Source organism: Fukomys damarensis, unplaced genomic scaffold (assembly GCF_012274545.1).
Source record: "Fukomys damarensis isolate Sample0158 unplaced genomic scaffold, DMR_v1.0_HiC HiC_scaffold_37, whole genome shotgun sequence".
Classification (NCBI taxonomy): domain Eukaryota; kingdom Metazoa; phylum Chordata; class Mammalia; order Rodentia; family Bathyergidae; genus Fukomys; species Fukomys damarensis.
This window is the reverse complement of record NW_022900949.1, coordinates 63,034,413-63,049,585: the sequence shown is the minus strand read 5'-3', so window position 1 is coordinate 63,049,585 and position 15,173 is coordinate 63,034,413. Positions and strand designations below refer to the sequence as shown.

The following is a 15,173-nucleotide window of genomic DNA, read 5'->3' as shown; positions in this document are numbered from 1 at the left end:
TTCAAAGCAATTATACTATGTAGAAAAATTCAGGCACAAAAAATTACATGTTGTGTGATTCCATTTAAATGAAATATCCAGAATGGACAAGCGTATAGGGACAGAAGTAGATTACGTGCTTGCCTAGGGCTTGGAGAGGGGAAAGGATGCAAAATGAGATTTCCTTTTCAAGATGATGGAAATGTTCTGAAATTAGATGGGGTTGGTGGTGGACAACTTTGTAAATATACCAAAAGCAATGTCAAGTTATATACCTTAAGTGTGCCTGTTTTACGGCATGTAAATTATACCTCCATAAAGGTGTAAAAATCTTAAAGCAATGATTTGTTAACTGTTGTGATCAACTTTCCTTCAGTGTGGGAAGGCACTAGAATTGGAGGCAGGCAGGCAGGCATGTTGAATTTTTAGGTAAGATTTACATCTAATTATTTCTCCTCCTTTCAAGTTCTATTAAAAATAGATATTTATTTTAAACAAGGTTGGGACTGTAGTAATTTTCTGGCACCAGTCAGTTGCTTATCACTTTAAAAAAATCGTATTGAGTTTATTGGCACATTTTAGGTATACAGTACAGTTACGTTCATCGTTGGGATCTTGTACCTTTGCATAACAGCTCTTCGTTCTCATTTTTCCCCTTGTCCCTGCCCTCCCTTCACCCATTTGCTTATTACTTTTATCATAAGTGGAGCACACTGCAGTTTTGCCACACGTTTGGGTTCTCTATGCTAACAGTTTGCTACTTTTGAGGCAGGGAAATACAAATGAAAACCATAACCTATTGCCTAGTTAACAACATTAAGTTTAGGTAACAGAAGACACAGGGGGTTAATCAGGTTGCCAAATTATTTTCCCGAAAATACATGTGATGGAAGAGGTAGCGATCTATGGCTTTCTCAGTTCAGCAAAGCAGCTGTTTAAAAAATATTTAAGCTTGCAGGGTCTGTGTGTCTTTTCCCTTGGCTACGTAGTTGAAGTCTCCCTTCATTTAGACACACAGGGGTCTCTTCGATAATCAGTAGTTAGTGTTGCTGTACTAAAAATCCAAATGCCTGCTCCATAAGCACCCTGCGGCCTCTCATCAATATCCCTAGTTTCATAATAATAATATAGTTAGGAAAACTGAATTATTTTATTCTCCCTTTCTTCTCACAACCAAGATACACACAAACTAATAATGTCACAATATTACAAATGTTTTCAATCGTTGGATACATCCATTGAAACAACGGGTATGCATTTTCTAAGTAAAAATAGAAATTTAGAGACCTATAAATAACTGCTGTGTTCATTTCTCTAATGTTCAGAATGATAATAAGAAAATAAGAAGATGGAATATATTAGTATATCCATTCTTCCATCGGTATGGCCTGGGCACTGGCTAGGAACCCACGTGATTATACAGCAAGGGGTGCCATAGAGAATGACAGAAGTCAAATGACATCTGACCAGCTGTGCCTGACCTACGGGATGTAGGGTAGTGTGGGTTCGCTGCAGGGGCCGTGACGCTTGGGCTTGTTAGAAGCTTGCCAATGTGTTTAACCGCATGGATTTGGGGCCTGAGCTTTTCCTAGAAACCATGTAACCACCTTTAAATACTCTTAGCCCTTGTTAATAAGATGGTTCTCAGCCCCTTCATAAGGCAATTTCTTCGCTTGAGGGCAAAGACAAGTCTGGACAGTGTTACTGTTCCTGAAAGGGAGTTGTCAGGGCCTTGGCCAGGGCCACTGGAGAACTACAAGGACCAAGGACGGCTAAGTGGGAGTGGACAGGCATACAGCTGGCCATCAGATCCCTTCCCATTGCAAAAGACCTACCTCCATTTCCTTTACTTTGCTCTTTGTTTACACTTTGGCTTACTCAAGTGAGAGAAACCATATGGTATTTAAGCTTATATGTCTTATTTATTCCACTTAACGTTGTATTTTCCAGATGAACTCATTTTCCTACATATGTCTCAAATTTATCCTTTATAGTTAAGAGGTATCCTATTATGTATAGATAATACAATTTCTTTATCCATTTGTCTGTTGATGGGCATTTAGAATGCTTCCGGATTTTCCTATTAGGAATTGTGCAGCTGTAAACATTGATATGTATGTATTGCTGTAACATGATGCATTTTGCTCTTTTAGGAAGATATCTAGAAGAGGTATATCTCTGTCAAAGGGAATTTCTCACTATAGTACTCTGAGAAAACTCCATAATGTTCATAATGATACTAGATTACATTTCTCACCGACAATGTAGAAAGTTCCTTTCTCGCCAAAACCATGCCAGCATTTGGTATTATTTGATTTCTTGATGATTTCCATTCTTTTTTGGTATAAAATGAAACATTAGTGTTGTTTTAATTTGCCTTTCTCTAATGACCAGAGATGTTGAACTCTCTTTATTTGTTTATTAACCACAGTACATCTTCTTCTGGGAAGTGTCCATTCATTTCATTTGCCAATTTTTAAAAATTTTCTTTCATTTTTCAGTACCAGGGATAGAACTCAGGACCTTGCACTTGTGAGGCAGGCAGCAGAACCACTGAGCTAAATTCCCAGCCCTCATTTCCCCATTTTTGTTTTGTTTGGTACCAGAGATCGAACTTGGGCCCTTGTGCTTGCCAGGTAGGCGGTGGAACCACTAAGCTTTTATCTTGGGGAGGGTCTAATTATTTTTGAGTTCACTGTATGTTCTATATATTAGTCCTATGTATGAGTAATAACAGGAATATTTTCCCATTCTGTAGGTTATCTTTTCACTCTGTTGCTCCTTTTGCTGTGCAGAAGATTTTTAATAATTTGATATGACCCCACTTGTTGTTTCTCAGTACTATTTCCTGTGCAACTCGTGTTCTATTCAGAAAGTCCTTCCTATGCCTATGACTTCAGGAGTTTTACCTATCTTATCTTTCAGCAAGTTAAGAGTTTCTGTTTTAACATTTAGTTCTTTGATTCATTTTGATTTTATTTTAGTTTAGTACATGGTAAGAGATATGGGTCTAGATTCAATTTTCTGCATGCAAATAGCCAGTGTTCCCAATACGATTTACTAAAGAGGCTATCTTTTCTCCAGGGCATGATTTTGTCTCCTTAGTCAAAGATCAAATAGCTGCATGTGTCTGGGGATGTTCTTTATTTTATATCCTGTTCCCTTGATCAACATGTCTGATTGATCAAAATTTTAATGTCTTCTTGGTTCAGTTTTGGTAATTTGTGTGCATCTAGGAATCTGTCCCTTTCTTCAAAATTTTCCAAGTTGTTGGAATATAATTTCTCATAGTAGTTACTATTTTTTGAATTTTTGAGTGTCTGTTGTGATCTTACCTTTTTTATTTCTAATTGCTTTGATGGGAGCCTTTTTTCTCTTTCTTTTTTTAAGTTTGGCTAAGGATTTATCTTTCATTTTATTGGCTAAGTGTTTACTATTTTTTTATTCTTCAACCAACCAGCGCTTCAATTTGTTGCTGATCTTTATGATTTTCCTTCTTAATTTCAGTTTTTTGCTCAGATTGTTGTTACTTTTCAAGTGAATTGAGGACCCTCATTGAGTTATTTATCTGAGCTTGTTATGTTTTTCTAATATAAGAATTGATTGTAATTAGCTTCCCTCTTAGCACTGTTGTTATTATGTCCCACAGATTCTGGTGTGTTGTACTGGAACTGTCATTTGCTTTCAGAAATAGTTTAGTTTCTTCTTCGACTTCTGTGACCCATTGGACGCTAAGGAATGTATTAATTTTCCAGATATTTATAAATTTTTGTGGTTTCTTCTGTGATTGACTTCTAGTTTCATTGCACAATGATCTGATAGTAAAACTGGGATGATTTTGATTTTTTATGTTTATTTAAGCAGGTGTTATGAACTAGTAAATGGTCTATTTTGGAGAAAGTTCCATGTGCTGCAGAAAAGAATGCGTATTCTGTTGTAGTAGCACAGAACACTCTGTAGATAGCTTTTAAGTCCGCATGTTCAAGGGTGTGGTTCAGCTCTGACATTTCCTTATTGATTTTTTAGATGATCTTTGTCTTTGTAAAAGTTTGATATTGAGCCCAACCACTATAATTGTGCTAGTGTTAGACACTTTTGTGTCTAGCCATATTTGTTTTATGAAGATATGTGCTCCAGCATTTGGTGCACATATATTTACAAATGTTATCTCTTCTTGTTAGATTATTCCCTTTACTAGTATTTAGGGACCGTCTTTGTTTCTTCTGATCAGTTTTAGCTTGAAGTTTATTTTGCCTGAGTGTAAAATTGGTACCCTGATTGTTTTCAAGATCTTGGTACATATATTATTTTGGATCCTTTGATTTTTAGTCAATGGATATCTTTTTAGATTATATGAATTTCTTGAATGCAACAGGCTTTTGGATTCTATTTTTTGATTCAGTCTTCCAATCTGTGTCTTTTAATTGGGGAGTTGAGGACATTAACATTGAGAGTTATTACTAAGAGATGTTGACTAATTCCTATTATTTCATTCTTTCTTTTTTGAAAACTCATTTGTCCCCCTTTTTTGCTTATTTATTCAGTTTGCTTGATGTAGCGATATTCCATCTGGATTTTTTTTACTTTGATGGCTTTCTTTATCTGTCTTGAATATTCTTAAGTATTTTCTGGAGTGCTGGTTTGGCATTTATAAATCTCTTGAGTTGTTCTTTTTAATGTTCTTATTATTCTATTGTTTTGAGAGAAAGTTTTGCCAGGCACATTAATCTGGTTTTGAAGTTGTTTCCCTCCACGGTATTCTGGCCTTTAAAGTTTGTGTTGGGAAGTCTGCTATAATTCTAAGGGGTTTACCTTTATATCTGGTTTTTTGTTTTTTTTGCTTTTCTCTGACAGGTTTTAAAATTTGTTTTTTGGTGGACATATGGCATTTTAATTATTATAATGTGTCTCATGGAACTTCTTTTTTATTGTACAATAATACCTCAGTTCACAAATGCCTCTTCATGAATAACTTGGTTCACAGACAGAAACATTCAACAAAATCTTGCTTCTGTTTTCAAACTCTTTATCAAGTGACAAAAGTGACTTTGGCCATCTTCCCTGCACACTCAGGTGGCGATCTTCCCCACTCTGATATGTGGTCAAGGCTTCCTATATTCAAGATCATGGTTACAGACACACTTGCTGTGAAGCTTTTTTGAATGCTTTTTGGCACACACAGTACTGTACAGTATTGTTTAGTTCAACACAGCTGCCAAGAAAGTGCAAAGCAAGCATGGAGGTAAAAATAAAGTGCAGAGCAGAAATGAAATTGTCAAGCATGTGCAGAGTGGTGATGAAGGTAACAAAAATGTGCAGAGCAAGAATGATAAGAAGGAGCACCAGAGGGTCTTCTAGACGCCCTCTCCTGCAGGCTAAATCCGCCATCATCAGCGCCAGAGGGCCTTCTCGGCCACGCCCTCCCCGCAGCGTTCCCATGGCGCCAGAGGGTCTCTCGGCCCCGCCCACTCCTGCAGGCTGCGTCACCATCTTCCGCCCCGGAGGGTCTTCTCGCCCCGTCCTCCCCGGCAGAGTTCCCGCCATCTTTAGCACCAGAGGGTCTTCTCGGCCGTGGCCTCCCCTGCTGACACCACTGCCGCCATCTTAAGCGCTAGAAAGGTAACCCGGGGCACCCCCGAAGCCCCCAAACTCCCCCCTCGCGCTTTTAGACCTGATTGTGCCAGTCTTTGGACCTACTCTGTAGAGGCACAGGTGGTCATAAAGAGTATTTTCTGGCACTTTCAACTTTGAACATCTTTAAAGAAGTGGTGGGGGAAACTTATAGTAGAACTGAGTAGAGTTCAGCCCTTCAGGAGGTCGGGGAACTCAGTCTGGGCCTCGCAGCCCGAGCTCAGTCTGCTTTGTGGGGTTCTGCCACCAGCTAGCTGAGGTCAGGGGACTCGGCTCTGCACATGGCAGCGCATGCTGAATATTATGACAGCAGTGATATAGTCTGAAAGAGGCCCTTCAAACTCATTTTTCTTTTTTTCATCCTACTCTGCAATTTTTTTTTCTTTTTGTTTTCTTTCTCTAACTCAGTCTCTTACTCCCCTATAGTATCCCTCATCTTTCTTTCTGTTTCTGCTCTTGTCCTAATTCAGATTTCTTCTTTTATTATTTTTTTCTCTTTATGTTCTTTTCTTATGTTATTCTACCTCACTCAGGAGTAACTATATTTCTATTTTGTTTGTTTTTTTTGAATTTAACAATTTCCTGACGATTGTCTGGTCATTCTACATCTTTTGGCTTCATATGAAACCTTCTCTAATTCTTATACTTATCTACTCCTCTTGTCTTAACTTTGTTTTAAGCCCCCATTGTAAATGGTAAATATCCTTGTTGAAAAGTTTATTTACTGTAAGCATATTTTGGATTACTTCTTGATCTTAATTAAATTCACATGGTTTGAAGTTGATAGATTGATGAGTACCATAAGTGGTCAATTTACAAATTGTGCTTCATTATATGGTGGTGCTAATTGTATCAATTAGGATAAAGGATTGTGATTGACTCAATGAGCTGTTTTCTTCAGTATGATGAAAATGAGAATGTCTGAGTCATTTGAGACCCATGGCTGCAGTCCAACTATATCAGGAAGATTTAAGTAATAATCTAAAGGATAACCCAACAACAATAGTAAAAATGAGAAAACGCTTAAGCAAGATACAGGGACAGACTTCCATTTCACCAATGGCAAATAGTGGGGCAAATAAGTATGAAAAGTCTGACGGTGAACCATCAGGCCACCCTGAACTCAAATCACAGGAAGTATCAAAACTGATCAATCAGGCTCTAGAGAAAAATAAAATCGAAGTAATTTCCCAGATAATCATAGAGATGACAAGCAAAATGAAAGTTATAATTTGTGACTCTAGAACAGAAACTGAGAGGAAAATAGATGAGCTCAGGACTATGATAGAATCCATGAATGCCCAGCATAAGAAAGAATTGGAAACAAGAAATGCCCAATACAAGAAAGAAATGGAATCCATAGGACAGATTCAAACAGATATCCAGTAGATTAAAAACTCCATTCAGAGTGTTCACAAAAGAATAAGAGTCCGAAGATAGAATCTCAGATATAGAAGATATAATTGCAGTCAGTGACCGTGAAAAAAGAGCCCTCTTAAAAACAGTAGATCATGAGAAATTGATACAACTCTTAGACGATACTAAGAAGAATTACATAAGATTGATAGGAATTCAAGAAGTAATAGGAGAAAATGTAAATGACTTAAAAAAGCTGTTCACAGAATTAATTATAGAAAACTTCCCAAATAGAGGGGAAGAATTTGACATGCGGATAAGTGAGGCATATAGGACTCCAACTAGCCGTGATCAAAAAAAAATCTACACCTAGACATATAATAATCAAGATTCCAGAAACCCAACAGAAGAACAAAATACTATAAGCAGTAAGAGACAAGAAACAATTATATGCAAAGGAAAGCCTATCAGAATTACAGCAGATTTTTCAATACAAACCCTTAGGTTAAGGAGAACCTGGAATGAGCTATTTCAAGGACTAAAAGAAAACAACCTCCAACATAGTATCCTGCAAAACTTTCTTTTAAAATGGGTGGGGAAGTAAGCTATTTCCAGGATAAAGAACACCTGAGAAACTTTATGAATACCAAACCAGCACTACAACGAATTCTAAGCAATATCCTATTAAAAGACAATGAAGGTAACAACACAATGAGTCTCAACAGAGCAAATCAAATAGGCAAGCCAAGAAACTAAAAGGAGAAGGTGAAAAAAAAAAAAGATAATAAGTTAGTACATATCGGGTATAGCCATCAATATTAATAGCCTCAATTCACCAATCAAGAGAAATAGACCAGCAGAATGGATTAAGAAGCAAGATCCAATAATATGTTTTGTTCAAGACACGTCTAGTGTAAAAAGAAGCCCATAGACTGAAAGTGAAAGGACAGAAAGCTTCCTCATGTAACAGGAGCCCTCCCCGCAAAAAAAAAGCAGGGCTAGCAATCTTATTCACAGACAAAGTAAATTTCAAACTTAAACTGATTGAAAGAGACAAAGAAGTTCACTACATCCTTGTGAAGGGAACAATTCAAGAGGAAGAGATAACAAATAATTTATTTTTAATTTATTGAGTATGTCAAAGTATATGTGCTTTTTTTTTCCTCCTCTTTTTTTTTTCCTTTTTCTTTTTCTTCTGATGCTTGGGATTAAACTCGGCACATTGTTCTGGCTAGGCAGGTGCAGCACTATTGAGCTAAATCTCAGGCTTTACATTTCATATTTTTAAAATTTATCAATACATTAATTCTTGTCTCTATATGTTGATCTACCAAATTGATGAGTTATTTTGGTTCTCATTTTCTTTGCTTTTTTATTTGAGAATTTATGAAATCTGTATTTATGAGTTGTATGAAAAGTATTAAGGTCCATCCATCCTTTTCCTCTTTCGTCTCTGCTTTCTGCAAACTTCCTTTTCTGTCACTACAGCTTGTTTGGTTGGAAATTTGTTAAGACAAATGTTATTATGTTATCAATATATCTTTGTACTTATTTTCTACTGATGACAAATATTAATTTTTAAGTAAATTTTATTATAACTATACTTAATCATTAATATCATTTAGTATCTGATACATATTACAAATTCTTCAACTCCTTCAAAGATATTTGTTTTTTCTCAAATTATACAAATCACCAACATTCCTCACATCACTGCACTATTTTATTATACCTAAGTATATATTGTATTATAGAAAATATGCATTTTGTATATGTGTGGGGGATATGTTTTTACATATATGTGTGCACTATTAAATGAGAAACATGGGCATGAATGTGGTAGGATTGTGCACATTTGGCATATTGATGGTTTCTCTGGCAACCTTATGATTTCTTTAAATTATATGCTTGACTTCATAGTCATTCGTTTGGGAAGAATATTACATATCTATTGGTGTTAAATTTACCATCATGCTTATGCAATATAATAAAAATAAGTATGGGATATAATAAAATAGAAACAGAAAAATCTGATCTTAAAAATGTGAATTTTTTTAGCTGCTTTTGGATTTCAAATATAAGTATATTTTTTTCTGTGGGAAGTTTTGTTAGAAAATGTAAGTGGTACAATCAACAAGTATATGATATTTATCAATTAAACCAAGGAGTTTATAAATCATAAAATTTTGAGGACAGTTTCTCAACTATAATATGTAACTTTGTTTTATTTATAATTACATTATTTAAAAAATATAAGAAAATGAGAAAGAACATAATGTTTGAAGATCATATCAAAATAATGTATTTCGATTAGTCTGTTACATAAATTCTTGTTTATTTCATATCCTTTTTTTGCTGTCATGTATATGTATATTTGAAATTTTTATTTAGTATCTTAATTTCTTGTTATCATGTATCTTTGCAATCTTTAATAATAATAAAAAAAGAATGATAAGGTTTTGAAGAAAAAAAAAACATTGAATTGAAGAAGGAAATAACAGAAAGCATGACCAGGGTATTCGTATAACTGATCTGGTCTCACAGTACATGATGGTGAAGTCACAATCTGGACAATTTTGAAGGATAAAGATGGCATCAAAGAAGCTGATGTGACAAAAGGAGTAACAATTTTAACCAAGCAGAGGACACAAGTGCTGGAAGAGGTGGAAAAACTTGTTAGCGTGGTTGAATGAGAAACGTAGGTGACAGTGTTAGTGAGGCTATGAGCTGTGAAAAAGCCAGTAAACTGCACAGTGATTTACTGAAAGAAAACCCCTCTGTAAGTGCAATAAGCGATGAACTTAAAGTCAGTAGAGGATGGGTTGATAAGTTCTACAAGAGAATTGGCCCCTAAATGTAATAAGACATAGTGAGGCTTCCGGTTTCGACAAGGCTGCTGCAGAAGTGTGCAAGAAAGAATTCACAGAATTCATGAAGGTAGAAGGATATGTCCCTCAACAAATGTTCAGCTGTGATGAAACAGGGCTCTGCTAGAAGAAGATGTTGAACAGAGCCTGTAACATGCAGGAGGAAAAGGCTCTGTCAGGGCACAAGCCCATGAAGGACAGACTGACCCTTTCACTGTATGTGAACACAAGCACCAACCTGAAGACTGCACCTCTGTTGGTGTACTACTCCCAGACACCCCCTGCGTTCAATGAACAGAATGTGAACAAGGCCAGAATGTGCCTGTCATGTGGAGGGCCAATGAGAAAGCTTGTGTCACAAGGCAGTTGTCCATGGAATGTCTGCGTGGTGTGATTGCACCCACCATTAAGAAATATCTTTCTGGGAAAATGGATACATATTGAAGATATACTCCTAAGTGAAATAAATAAGTCACATGTGTAAATACCGAATAGTTTCTCTGGTGTGAATAAACTATAATAATACATAAGACCCTAATAAGATAACTGACATTGTGAAATGGGAAGAAAGGGCCTAAAGGTGTAGGGAAGGTGGGATGGGTAGGGGAAGGGTAATAAGGGAAAAGAAAAAAATGTGAGATAATGAAAAGATGAAAATAAAGTGTAGATGGGGAGGGGAGGAGGGGGGTGAAGGGAGGGCAGGGACAAGGGGAAAAAATGAGAACCAAGACCTGTCATGTAAAAGTACAAGATCCCAACAATGAATGTAACTGTACTGTATAATAAAATGAACCAATAAACTCAATTAAAGCTGAAACAAAAAAAAAGAAATATCTTTCTGGGGCCAGGGATTTAGCTCCGTGGTTCTACTGCCTGCCTTGTAAACACAGGGACCAGAATTCTACCCCAGTACCAAAAAAAACCAAAACAACAACAACAAAAAAACCCTAAAAACAAACAAAAAAAAAGTCTTTCTGACAGCAACTGCCTGAAAGGTGCCTGCTCCAGATGGACAATTCCGTGGGACACCCTTCCAGGGATGGGTGATGGTGGATAGATGCTGAGTATGATTTCATAAAGGTTAAGTCCCCCTACCAGCATCACACTTCTTCTGCAGCCCACAGACCAGCAAGTGATACACAACTTCAAGAAGCTGTATACAATGGCTCTCTTCACCAGGTGTCTTAATGTCACTGAAGAGACATCTTTGACTCTAACAGAGTTTTGGAAGAAACATTTCAATATCCTCCATTGCCTCAACCTCATTGGCAAAGGCTGAGAAGATGTCACAGACTAGACCTTAAACAGCCTGGAGGAAACTATGGCCAGAATGTGTTACTGAACGTGACTTTGAAGGGTCTGATGTACAGGTAGTGGAGGAGATTGTGTCCATGGGCAGGAGTATGTGTTTGAACATGGATGGTATAGACATAGAGGAACTTCTTGAAGACCATTAGGAGGAGCTGATGATAGAAGAACTTGCTGACCTCCAAAGTTAGCAGCAGAAGGCACTTGTTGAACATTCCACTAAGTAAGAGGAAGACAGCGAGGAGGTTAGCAGTGATGTGATAAAGTCCGTTATGGAAAATATAGTGAGTGCCAGGATTTCTTTGAGAAGCACCACTTCAACATAACTGTAATGAACAGAGCTTTGAATCTGATGAATAATACAGTTTTTCACTTTTGGAGGGTTGTGCAGCACAGGAAAAACAAGTGACATTAGACAGATTTGTCATTAAAATTGACCCTGCAGAGACAAAGCAGAGAGGAACCCCTTTAAGGAGATCTCCTCAGTGTCCTTATGGAGGGGACTCTCCCTCCAAACAATAACTTCCTCCCCACCCACCTTCCTGTCCTCCATGGCAGAAGCAGCCTCAAGCAAGGTTAGTGCTCTCTGTCTTCATACTGTACTGTACTTTGATTCATATTTTGTGGTTAAAAGTACATATGATACAGAATGGATTAACCTCATTAACATTTAACTTCATGGAAAGATTTTTTGCAGTTCATTTCCAAAATTGGTCGGTGAGTGCAATCAGTTTGTGACCATGTTCATAGCATTCGGAATGGAGCAATCTTATTTACATTGAACTTTAGGAGGAAATTTGATTCAGTTTGTGACCAGAATCATGAAGCAAATTAAACTCATAAAGCAAGGTGTCACTCTAGTTGTTTGATGTTCCAAAGCGTTGCTTACTTGTGTGTTGAACCCTTTCTTCATACTTGATACCTTTTTTATTATTATTTCTGGAAACAATTTTATTATTTCATGTGTACTGTCTTGTAGTTTCTCTCTAACTCCAGTTGACCTTAGGCTGGTCTTCTTAGTGTCACTTAGTAGCTATTGGATGAATTTTTCTTGTTTTCCTATCATTTTAAGGCTTCTCTCAGTAATTTATTGTAATTTATCATTTTGCTCTCAATTTCAGAAACCCTGTCTTCACATCGGGTATTTCTACAATTTATGAATTCTATGCAATTTTTTTTATATCTGGCACTTCTGTCTAATACCTTTTTGTGTATTCTATCTTTGGTAAATTTATCCTTCAGGTTTTGAACAGTGCTTGATCTATTCTTTCAATTTTTTATTTGTTTCCCCTAAACCCACATTGTTCATTTTGTATGATACAGTGGTACCTCGGTTCACAAACTTTATTTGTTCTACTATTTTGGAAAAGATGACTGTGTCTTTGTTTGTATGGGAAAGACAGACACAGCCATGTTTGTCACCTGATTCCAAGTTTGCAAACAAAAACAAAATTTTTTCAAACTTCTGTTTGCGAATCAAACTGCAAACAAAAGTGTTTGTGAGCTGAGGTACCACTATAATTCCCTATACTTTTGGGTCATGTCCTCTTTGAATGTCTCAAGTTTCTTTAACTCTTTAATCAGTTCATAGAACTCTACTCCCTGGTGTTTGCTTTCTCCTCCACCAGTCCCCTGGATCTGTCTTGGGAGGGTTGGGAGACCTTGGGGTCTTTTGTTGCTTAGTTTTTCCATGTTCCTGTGTGTATATATCCTATCTTCATCTAGATGTAGATTTATTTATATATAGAATTATATATCTATATCTAGACATGGGGTCAGAGTCTGTTGGAGGTTTTTTTTTGTTGTTGGGTTGAAGGGTTATTGTTGAGGATTTTAAGAAGATATTTGTGGGGGTATAGGAGGATGTGATGTAGAAGGAGAAAGATGTACTTTGGGATTGAGGGAAGCTACAAGGTTGTTGGAACCTGTTGATATATCGTGTACCTCTAAAGTGGAAAAGAGAAAAGGGAAGTCAGCGGGCTAGGTCGTATAACAGCCACCTCTGAGAAACCCCACCTACGTGTACATGAGGCTTTTAGAGGTTATCTAGATACTGGCCATATCAGTGGGAGAAACAAGTAAAAAAGAAAATAGTATTGCTATGGAAACTTGAGCTAGGGAGAAGAGGGAGAGAAAATAAACACTAAATTGAAGAGAGAAAGAAAGAAAGAAGGAAAGAAAGACTAAAAAAATCTAGTGGGAACTTAGATGAAATACTCTAACAAGGTAATGTATATGTGATTCACATGTGACTGCTATCATGCCTGGCCTGAGTAGGACCTTCCCAAGCAAACAGGCTGCTCTCAGCAAATAACACGTTATTCTTATTAAACAGAACAGATGGCCATAAAGAAAATTTAGGACAGAATATACAGTCTCCCTGGCTCCAGAAGTCCAGTGATGTCTGCACGCCTGTGCTGACATCCTTGGACTCTCAGTCATAAACATTCTTTACGATATAGCCCCTTCCCAAAATCCTATATAAATTTAGTTTTCTTTGTAGCTAGCTGCTGATATTTCTTCCTCTCCCTCCATGTCAGTCCACTCACACACGAAGGAAATAAATGTGGCTCTGCCCAGCTAGCTGCTGAAATCTGTCCCCTGTTTCAGTCTGTTCACACCTGGACGGCAATAAAGCTTTTTTTTTTTCTTCACAAAGCCTGTCTCTGAGTGGGCTCACATGCGCCATTCCTGACAGCCGCTATACCAAAAAGTCTGTTCACGCAATTCCTTCCTGCCCTTTGTTGTGGTCTGATGGCAGACAGCCACACCAAATTCACCTCTTTTCCCTTGCAATCAAAACCCAAATAAAACCCTTCCAGCTCGCAGAATTTAACGCTGTGGGCGTGGCTTAGGAACCTGGTCCCACAGTCCTGTTGGTGGAACCAACCAGGTTCACTTGCTGACAGGAGTCATAGCTCCTGCGGGCCGGGGAATCTGCTGACACCTTTGCAGGTTGGCGGGGGTTTGCAGGAATCTGCCAACGCGTTCACTCACAGGCTTGGAGCTGCAGGAGTGAGCAGGCGATTCACTCTCGGGGCAGTATACAGAGTCCTCTGGCAGGAGTATGTGTGCCTTGTGGGAGGCCCTATTTGCCCATTTATCCACTCTGCCCAGGGTGTATGTGTAGGGTTTCCCTGCCCTGGATGCGTGCTGGGGAGGATGCCACTGGGCTGCAGCATTCCCTGATGTTGGAGGGGAGGGCTTAAGGAGAATGGGCCGGGATATGTAGCGTGTGACCTAGGAGTCCAACTTCCTCAGCGCTGCTTTATTGTCTGTGCCCTCAAGCTATCTCCCCAACCTACTTCCTGCTCCCTGGAGGGGCAGGGGCTGAGCTGTGAGGACCAACTATAGCAGCTCCACGTCCCCTCTTCAGTGATCCAGATACTGAGTTTGATCTACACGGAGCAACTCTGGCTCCTGTAAATCTTCTCTAAGCATTTCTGATGTGCCTCCTCTAGTCAGCCATGTTGGATCCCTCTCTTACTCATTTGAAAATTTTGAGACAGGGACTCATTCAATCACTAAGTGGACAAGGCTGGGCTTGAACTTGCAATCTTCCTGCCTCAGCCTCCCAGAAGGCTGGTATTATATGTGAACATCACCACATCTGGCTTGAATTGAGGGTTCTTGAAGTCAGAAGCCTGTAGAAGTGGTAATTAGGTTCAAAGTACTATCAGAGAAAACAAACCCACCTTGATAGGTAACAAAACATCTTGCCACTGTTTGCTCTGGCCCAGTATATTATTAAGCTGTCACTGAATCCGAGCCTTGCAAGATCTCACCCAAACCAGAACACTGCTGACTTATTATGATCCTCAGACTGAGAGAAGATTGCTTAGTTTATGGCCTTTTATTCTGGGCCTTGAATTCCCAAGAGATGAAGTGGGGGAGAGCGGCAGGGGGGAGGCTGGAGGTAGAACCCAGCCTCTTGGACTTGGTCAGGGTCCTTTCTGGCTACAAAGTCCAAGAAAGGACATGCATTTTGGTAGCTGCACATACGAGCTGTATGATCTCATGTTTTCATTTGTG

General features: G+C 38.2%; 1 long non-coding RNA gene across 1 annotated transcript in view; it reads left to right on the top strand.

Moving 5' to 3' along the window:
• The first annotated feature begins 5,451 nt into the window (after positions 1-5,451).
• LOC104871079 overlaps positions 5,452-15,173 on the top strand; it is a 79,200-nt gene continuing 69,478 nt past the window's right edge. Inside the window, exon 1 of the long non-coding RNA XR_782728.2 lies at positions 5,452-5,598. This is a non-coding gene — a long non-coding RNA (uncharacterized LOC104871079). The remainder of the gene's footprint in view (positions 5,599-15,173) is intronic.